Here is a 9,651-nt window from a genome sequence, read left to right as displayed (position 1 = left end):
TCTTGTGTTCCACATTATGGAAGTCTTCCCTAAAATTGGCAGTCGTTTGTACCATATATCACTTTGAAACTTGTACAAGTGTTTATTTACCGTAACTCTGATTTGGGGGATATTCAAATTGCCAAAACTCTAGTCTTTAATCAAGGATATTTGAGAACAACCTACACAATGGACTGGAAGTATATATTTAAATATTGAACCATATTTGCTAGTGTATAACTTCATTGTGTCCACCAGAATGGTGTGTATATGTGTGCATATTTATATATCTTAAGAGTGTTGAACTATAATCATATCACTTTTTATAGAAAAGAAAATGTGGATATACTGTATACTTTACAGCTTACCAAAATTTTAACAAAAATATTTCCCTGTAATTCTTTCTGTGACATCATTTCTCTGAAATATAATTGGGTTAAGTAAGTTGCTTAAATATTGGCCCACAAAAAAAAAATGCTTCATCATTCTTCCTTCATTATTTAAGCACAGTTGAAAAACTGAAGTGATAAAACCCAACAAATGCATTTTATTACTAAATAATTCTTTATCTTCTTAAAGATACTCACTACTTTAGCTAGATACATCCATAATTTCTATGGACAGAGAAATTATGTCCATTTCACATTTTGGAAACATTTTCTACTTAATGTCTTTTTAAATATCTGATATGACATTTACATTTATAAAACTTGTCCTTTAATATTTTGCAAAGGAAACATGAATTCAATGTTTACTTTGTCCAGTGAGGGCAGAGGCATCTCACTGATACGGTGCGCTTCCAGGGTGGCACACACAAGCCATTTCTGCGATTACAGCCCAAGGAAGCATTCCACTGCTATTGTGTTGCTGCTTGCTCAGTTCCCAGTCTCTTAGAATGCTAGCCTTGAGAGTACAGAGGTGGGTTCTGTGCTTATATAATGTTGATTCTGTTATTGCACCTTCTGAAAACAAGAGGTTACTGTTAACTGCAAAACAAAGTGGGCCAGGGGGCATTGTCTATCTTTTGAAAGCATTTACAAGAAATGGCTTAATACACCATTGTTTGTACCAAAAAAATTATATTTTATTAATTAAAAATTACAAAAATTGTGTGTGTTTTTTAAATGAAGTCTAAACAGAAAGCAAGAGAACGACTTGATTACTGCTTATAACAGGAGAGATCCGTTCCGAAAAAGGGAGCATTTGTTAAAGAACAATGGTAGGTTTTCTTTGAAGGCTGCCCAGAAAGCAGATTTGATGTGAAGTGCTACAGGATGGCTCCTCTCTGATCCAGCTATTGTGTTATTGACTGGTTTTGTCAGCTTCGTAGCTCATGTGCTTCGTTCCTTGATTTCTTTCCTGCTTTCTCTCATTGATTTGTAAGCAGTTTCAGATTAGAATCCTGTCACCTGATGTTTGGGTTTATCTTCCTGCACCAAGGAAAGGAGTTTCGAATGAGGTCGTTGCAATAAATGCCCAGGACATAGGTTATTTATTTATTCAGGCAAGATTATGAAACTTCATTAAGAAGAAGAAACTTATCAAGAGAAGAATATGCAATTCCACTCCCTTTCTTTCTTTTCAATTCTTGGAAGTTACAAAGTAACTTAATGCTGTGGCATGAGTTTGAGGCTGGGAGATGGAAATTCTACCCTTATTTCTACCAGCAAGCTATGTGACCTTGCTTTGCTTTGAAAAGTGAGGATGTTGGACCAGTTGATTTTTAATTTACCTTCTAGTTCTAAGGCTAATTCTATTCTAATGAAAGGCATTAGAATTTTCTTACCATAATTGCCTATGCCAGGTAATATTTCTCTTAAATCTCTAAATCTTAGGACAAGATTTCCCTGAAATCTTGTGATCATATCCACAACATGGACTGAAATCTTAATACTTACATTTTCAATGCTATAAAAAGATGTAGTTAAATCCAGAAGTTTTGCTTTGTAACTTTTGTTATTTATTACTGTTTTCCTTCATTTTTGCAATATGATATTTTTATTTTTCACCACTAATGGCTGTCAATAGTAAAATTACCAAATTAGCCAATAGTTATGATCAAGAGTTTTAACTATTATATCCATGCTGTAGAGACAGCAAAAAAAAAAAAAACCCTCAACCCATATATGATGCTCATTTATGTTGCCAGGGTCGTGCAAATTAGTGGGTGAAATTGCCAGGGCTTTGCCACCAGACAGACCTCTAACACGCAATGTTGACAATAATGTGAAGATAATCCTGCTATTTCACTATGCTCCATGTCATCTATTTTCTATTTCTCTTGTAGGGTATCCTTGAAGATTAATCAGAAAACGCTCATGTGCCTATAATGGTAGGAAAACAACTTTTTTTTCATTATAAAATATGTTGTACTTGTTTTATCCAAGTTTCAATAATCTACTGCTCTTGTTAGATGTAAATAGATCAATGTTGCTTATTCTGAACAACTGGAAAGTGTGCCAGACCTACTTACTTGCTAAACTTGAAATCATCCAACACATAGTGTTTAATCTCCAGTTTGAACTTTTTTCCATACTATTACATATTATATATTATTGTACTTTGTGTTTTCTTATAGGCAGAATTTATTCTTGCTCTTATATTTTGGTATTACCATCTCCATAAATTTCCATATATCAGGAAGGCAATTTTATAATTATACATTTATATATCTTAATATATGTAATATATTTTTAGAAACTGAGATTCTCTTATTTACCATTTCATTTTTTTTGCTATTTGAAACCTGAAACATCTTAAGAAAAAAACAAAGTAACCATAACTATAGTGATCAATAAGATAGTTATACATATCTGAGTGATTTAATAATATAAATATTAATTTGGAAGAATTTACTTAATAAAAATACCAGAAAATGTGGCTCTTTTCTTGGCTATAACATGTACAGACAAATTTAGAATTTCTAGCCTAGTAAATACTTTCTCCAATAATAGCTTAATTGTAGCTATTTCAAACCGAATTGTTTAATTGTGGTGAATCATATGCAAATTGTTCAGATGTAGGTCAGCTTCCCACTCCCACATTCTAGCACCTCTTTTCTAATTCAGGACGAATTGCTCAATGCCTAAAAAAAGCAGAATAGTAGATTAAAGACATAGGACAAAAACGAAAACAACAATGACATAAAAACCAACAGTGGACCGGGAATCAGAATGTTCTCATAAAAATGTCAAGGCAGGTCGCTTTTATTTAGGCTTTAACTAAATGGTCTCTTGTCCTTGCTGTGTTTGTTCACAATCGCTTCTTCACTGCTGGCGAGCTTTGTGGTTGGCAAAGTTTCCTCATATGTAAAATGCATGTAATAATATCATTCTGTTCACTTATCAAACTGAAGATCCAATAAAACAAGGACTGTAAAATGGCTGGGTGATTCCTCTAATCCTTTGGAAAGAACGTATTATTTTTGGTGATCTGGTTGAGTTACAGTAGAGTAGGTCTCACTAATGTGGAAGATTACCTTGTGTGTCACTGGGTGAGGCCAGCTGAGGTAGGTTGCAGTTATAGAAGCTAAAGAAATCCTTTGTTTTTCTAGTTGATACATTATAGGTTTAATCTATTGTGATGGAGCATTGCATCATCACTTTGTGTTGAATAGCCTCGATTTTATGATTCTCTTTAAACTTTATGTGTTGTCTACTACTATACTTTCACAGAAAAAATGTATTTCCAGTTCCGCCAACACTGAAAAATAATAAAGCAGAGACATGGATTTATTACATTTGTTGTCTTTCATCTTTAGGTGATTATTTCTGTTGTTTTTGATGTATTGACAGAAAAATGTGAGCATTGTTGGTTATCAATTTAAAACTATTTTGGCTTTAATTTTAATAAAACTAGAATTCTATCAATATAAATATACACTTTTTTTTAGAAATTGTGATTATTTTTTTTAAGATTTTATTTATTTATTTTTAGAGAGAGAAGGGAGGGAGATAGAGAGAGAGAGAGAGAGACATCAATGTGCGGTTGCTGGGGGTCATGGCCTACAACCCAGGCATGTACCTGACTGGGAATCGAACCTGCGACACTTTGGTTCGCAGCCCGCACTCAATCCACTGAGCTATGCCAGCCAGGGCTTAAATATACACTTTTAATTATAATTCTTCCCTAGAATTTGATTGTTCAATAATTTGAATTTATGTTTTTATATCATTTCATTTTTAACATTTCTAATTTTTTAATTAAAATATTTAATAACATCTTGAAGAAATATTGAAGAATTATTTAATTAAATTACTGAATTAAAAAGTGGCAATGATTTCCTAATTCTTGGAATAGGAAAGCAGATGGTATATACTTTGTACTTCTTTCAATATTAATATTGTTGTTTGAATTATTTAAAATAAAAATAGAAAATTATACTAAATAGAAAGTAATATTTTTCTCAAAAATTATGGTACTTGTTCTTCCAAATTTTTTCTTAATATACACAAACATCAATATCAATATGTGAACATAATGCTTTCATACCATATGCATAATTCTGTGTTTTTAACATTTTAATAAGGAACAACCTTCTAAGTCGATGTATATTCTCTATTTCATAATGCCTGCATATTAGGCAACTCTTTCTTTGATGTCCCATGATTTATTTAATAAGTCCCCTAAACTTTTTAAAAAAATAGAACTTTAAAATAGAATGAAAGATGGCCTTCCTTAATTACACTTTTGGCAAGCATACAAAAGAATAATTCCCATTTGCACATTGAATCAGGAAATTAAGGAGTGAAGAAAAAGTGTTACAGTAAAGAGGCATAAAAATATGATTAGGTAAGTGCCCATAAATTGTTAGGGGAAACAAAGGCTAATACTATAGATGTTCATGCAACGTGTTGAAGCTATATAAAACTAAAATTCTACAAATTTTCTCAAGGTTCACCCCAAGTGACAACTCCTTCCATAAACATTCAAAGAGACTTTTCCCTTCCTTCTCATTCTCACCAGTTTTCTCACAACTCCAAACACTCGGGGAAAAGTTAGATCTCATCACATCATGTCATATGCAAAAATTCATCTTGCATGTACTTTTTGCCCCAAATAGGCTGTTAACCCCTAGAGGGTGATGACTGTGTGTTATTCTTCTTTAAATCTAGTAGATGCTGAATCAATCATCATTTAGCTAAGTTGAAGTGTGAGAAAGGGGAGACATCAAGTGAAAATATTTTATCTTACCCAAATTTTGTAAGATGCCACTATCTGCTTCTCTAATTTAATCTCTAGAGTAAATAATAATGAATTCTTCTGATAATGGGATATGAATAATATGAATAGTTTTTGATATACAATGAAAGTCATTTTAAAATGAATTTTTATTTTTGTGGTTCCTAATATGTAATAAAATTTATTTTAAATTGAATTTTAAATATTCCTTATTATATTTATGTTCAAAAGCATACCTACAAATTATTTCAGAAAAATATATAAAATTTATGAAAACATATTCATACAGATCTAAAAACACTTAGCCAGCTTGAAAGAATTATACACATTTAAGACATTGTTATTATTGGTAAGACAGCGATAAAGTTGGCATTGTGGGTTAAAACTACCTATGATTATTTACAAAATAGAAATAATGTATAAAAGAAGGAACACTTTCTGTGAAGTCTGTTAAAAAGGAAGTATTGTCAGTAGTTGGTGTAATGCAAGTTATTGCTCATGCCATTGAAATGAATCTTTGACATTGTCACAACTAGCAAGAGCAGAGTTACTATACTTTTAATTATGCTTGAAGGAATCTCTCATTCCACATAAGTTTGAATTCAACAGTAATATAAATTTAAAATATTTGAACAAATGTACCAATTTCACTTCTCTTCACAGAAAAATTAGGTGTTAGTGGATGCAAAAGTTTCTTATGAAACCGAATGTAATACTTATGTGTTTCCTCCTCATCTGATTTGCAGAAATCACTTCCCCCAACTCTGATTTGACATACTTTTCCCTGGGCAAGCTGGTGAGGAGGAAAGGATCTTGGTCAATCTATTCTAAGACAAATGCTTGAACTTGATGATGACCTTTACTTGACCAGAACATGAAACTTAGCATTTGAAATGCATACTTTGTCCTCCCAAAGTCAATGCCTTTGCTCTCAAAGAAGTCAGTGTTGTCCCAATATTTGACCAGGGTTGTAAATATAACAACAAAAGTGGGTGTAAGAGACCAAAATTATACAAGAGGGAGCAGTGTGAACTGAGGGACATATGATCATATGCTCAACATGCAAGGGTTACTTCTACTCATTCCAGTCAAATTTTCTAGCCAATTTTATGTTGCAATGGCCATAATTTCTAAAAAGTATAGGGACTTAACTATTGGGATTTCTATTTGAACTTTTGTGGTTTTTTGATGGCTCAAATTTTAAAAATTGGGAAAAAAAAAAAAACAAGCCATGTAATCCACTCAAGACAGACTTTAGGTAAGCAATTTTCTACTCTTGCATAAACACTGTGTAAATATTTGTTCAGTGAGTGAATCATAGACCTCTATAAGAAATAGGGAAATTAAAGAACACTCTAACCTTTGTTCTCCCTTGTCCATTAAAAAATTCATATAAAACTTTAGGGAGGACCATACTTATAACAACAAATACAAGAGACCAGTCAAATAAAAATTTTCAACTATCTCTGGAGTCCACTTTTGTGGAAAGAAAGAATAAACCAAGTAAATTAAGAAAGTGTGAAAATATATTATGATACAGAAAAGAATGATGGCTAAGAAAGATAACTTTTAAATACATTTTAATCTGATCCCCAACAGACCTTATGCTACTAATTCATTACCATATTTTCTTTTCTTAAAGCTTTCTGCAAATATTTTGTCTTTTATTATTATTAAAAGGAAAATGGTGAATGAACATCAAAGGGAAGTCAAATGCGTGAGAAAAATAAATTCAAACATGTAAATACTGTCACATAATCATTAGTGAATAAACATGGATCCAATGGCCTTTGGTTTATTTTACATTCTGACCTGTTTAAGACACTTCCTTTTGCGTTCTCTCCTGCTTTCCTTGTGGACTTGACCTTCCCTCTTCTGTTTCAGTTCTTTGTTACATCACTGCACATCTCACTGCACCGAATGGTATTTATAGTTGCTCACATATCCCTCTTCCCCAAAACTGTGAATCTCAAGATCAGAAACAATATCTTTAAAACTGTTTTTGGAAAAATCACAAACTTATAGCCAATTTGAAAATATAGCACAGGGAATCATTTGAAAGTAAGCTTCCGCCCTAGTGACTCATTACCCTCAACTGCTTTGTAACGAGTCCCCTTAGAAACACAGGTATTTTCCACCTAACCAAAATAAATTTTACCAAAAAGTAAAATCATCAATATTATGTGCTAAGGAGTGAACTGTGTCCCACCCACCAAACTCAGGAGCTGAACTCCTGTTCACTGTACTGATATTTGAAGAAGAGGCCTTTGTGAGCTAAGTAGGTTTAGATGACATCATGAGGGAGGGGCCTCATAATGGGATTAGTATCCTTAAAGGAAGAGACACCAGAGAGCTTTCGGGTAAACACAACTCCAGGGAAGAACTAAGCAGAGCCATGGAAGTGTGGAAGGTCATGGTGAGTGGGGGGAAAAGGTAACATCTGCAGTTCTCCAAAGCCTAGTGAAAGTAGTGTGACAGAGAAAGATGAGTTGAGAATGGTGACAAAAGAGAAGCCAGTAATGGGGACATTTCCCTGCAATAGTAAACCTTGGGCTCTCTCTCTGTGTAACAGGCACATGACATGGTGAGATTTCTACTGTAGTTTGATTGTTGATGGCTAGCTGTGGAGAGATAGGATATAGTGAGACTAAATTGGAGGCCATTTTACTAGTATAGGCAAAAATAAATGACAGATCTAACATACAGAAATAAAGGAAGAGATGGAGAATGGGAGAAAGATGCGGGTGCTTAGATTTAAGAGTCACTTGGAAAATAGATTCAGTGGAACTTCTCACCTATTTAAGGGATAGTGGAGGGGAAGAGGTAAATCACAGTGTGAAAGGAAGGATGAAAGCTTGGACAATTCCTGTATTTATGACTTGGATTCCTGGATGTGTAATGATGTTCTAAATTAAGCTAAGATATATGAAAGGCCAAGAAAGTATTTGCAAAGCAGGGAGAGATATAAAAAGGAATCCAGTTTTGGAGAACAAATTCCAGGTGCCTGTTGAAGAAGAGAGAATGTCAAAACTGGAGAAGTACATGCATATTTCTGTACATTTAATATACAGATATATATTATAGTAGGGTATATAAATCTCTGCCAGTTTTGTCTGTATAACCATGTAATGCTCTACTTTCCCATTAACTTATTGCTGTCAAATTAACTTATTGCTTAAATATATCATTTGAAACCCTAGTAACTCATTACGTGTTTTAAAATATTCCACAGACAGAGAAGAATGCTGTCTCTTAAAACTGGTTCCAGACTTGTGAAAATATCATGTGTCTTTATTGCCAAAGCAAAGAGGAAAATCTTGCCAGTTACATGCCTGAACCTGTTTTGGTTTCAATTACCTGGGTTATTGAGGCAGAAACAGCCTTTGTGACTAATTTATCCTTATAATTGCCATAGCTCTCTGCTTTGCCTTACTTGTGGACATATTTCCATGTTCTACTATTATTAGAAAGGAAAAGTCACTTCCTTTTATGATGGTTCCAGAGAAAGTATTAAAAATATACTTTTCAATTCAAGGAACTATCATTTTCTAAGCCTCTCTATTTAGAGAATGATATAGTGAACAAAGAGAAAAAGTTAACCAGTATTTATCTCATTGTCATGTGATTGTTTGGTTAGCTTTCACTCCAAAAGGTTTACTCCAAAGTTTTGTTGTTTTACAACAAATCTCGGGGACTCAGTCCCATCAATAGTGACCTTTGCACATCTTCTGATTTAAGATGTTCATAAAGACCAAATAGATTCTTGAATTCTCCACACATTTGGGTCAATGTTGTGAAAGTTAGGTCTCCAATCAACTTAAGTACCTGCAAGGAAACTACAGAATGAATTAGTCAATGGGAAGAGAAGACTCCCCCAAACAAGTTCAGCATTCCCATACAGCAAATCCAAAACTGGGGGATTTCAACTAAATGGAGACATCAACAACTCAGCCATTGTTACATTCCTAATATTTCATCCATAACATCTACTCAGGAATTTTCATCAACCCAGTTAATGGAAAAGCCAGAATGGTAAGGGAGTGCATGAGTAAATTATGATTTTTCTCAATTAACCTTTTTGGATTATCTTTTATGAAAGAATTACATAAAATTTAGGTGACACCACTCATTTCCTCCGCACACAGTCCAGTCAGTGTTCATTTCACTTTATATAAAATATATAGAATCCTAAGTATATAAATTGTCAACCTCAAATTAAATAATTAACAAATTTTCAAAGTAAAGTTGAGTTTATTTGGGAATGCAGAGAATTGTACTTAGTGTCAAGGAAGCTACGGTGGTCATAGGCAAGTCCAGAAAACAAAGGAGAGGGGCTTGCCTTTATGGGAGAATGATTCCTTTCTTTTCACAAAATCTAAATAGAGTGTTTTGCAACTTGAAAATATTTCCTAGCCCAAATTCATAAAGCATGTAGGGAGCCTCCCATCCTTTTTTCTTTAAGAATTTATTTATTTATTTTTAGAGAGGGAA

General features: G+C 33.3%; 1 long non-coding RNA gene across 1 annotated transcript in view; it reads left to right on the top strand.

The window, feature by feature from the left end:
• The first annotated feature begins 2,263 nt into the window (after positions 1–2,263).
• The window catches only part of LOC123827328, an 88,989-nt gene continuing 81,601 nt past the window's right edge, over positions 2,264–9,651 (top strand). Inside the window, exon 1 of the long non-coding RNA XR_006787214.1 lies at positions 2,264–2,311. This is a non-coding gene — a long non-coding RNA (uncharacterized LOC123827328). The remainder of the gene's footprint in view (positions 2,312–9,651) is intronic.

Source organism: Phyllostomus hastatus, unplaced genomic scaffold, assembly GCF_019186645.2.
Source record: "Phyllostomus hastatus isolate PE091 unplaced genomic scaffold, TTU_PhHast_1.1 phas_contig_86, whole genome shotgun sequence".
Taxonomy (NCBI): domain Eukaryota; kingdom Metazoa; phylum Chordata; class Mammalia; order Chiroptera; family Phyllostomidae; genus Phyllostomus; species Phyllostomus hastatus.
This window is presented reverse-complemented; position numbering and strand designations above follow the sequence as displayed.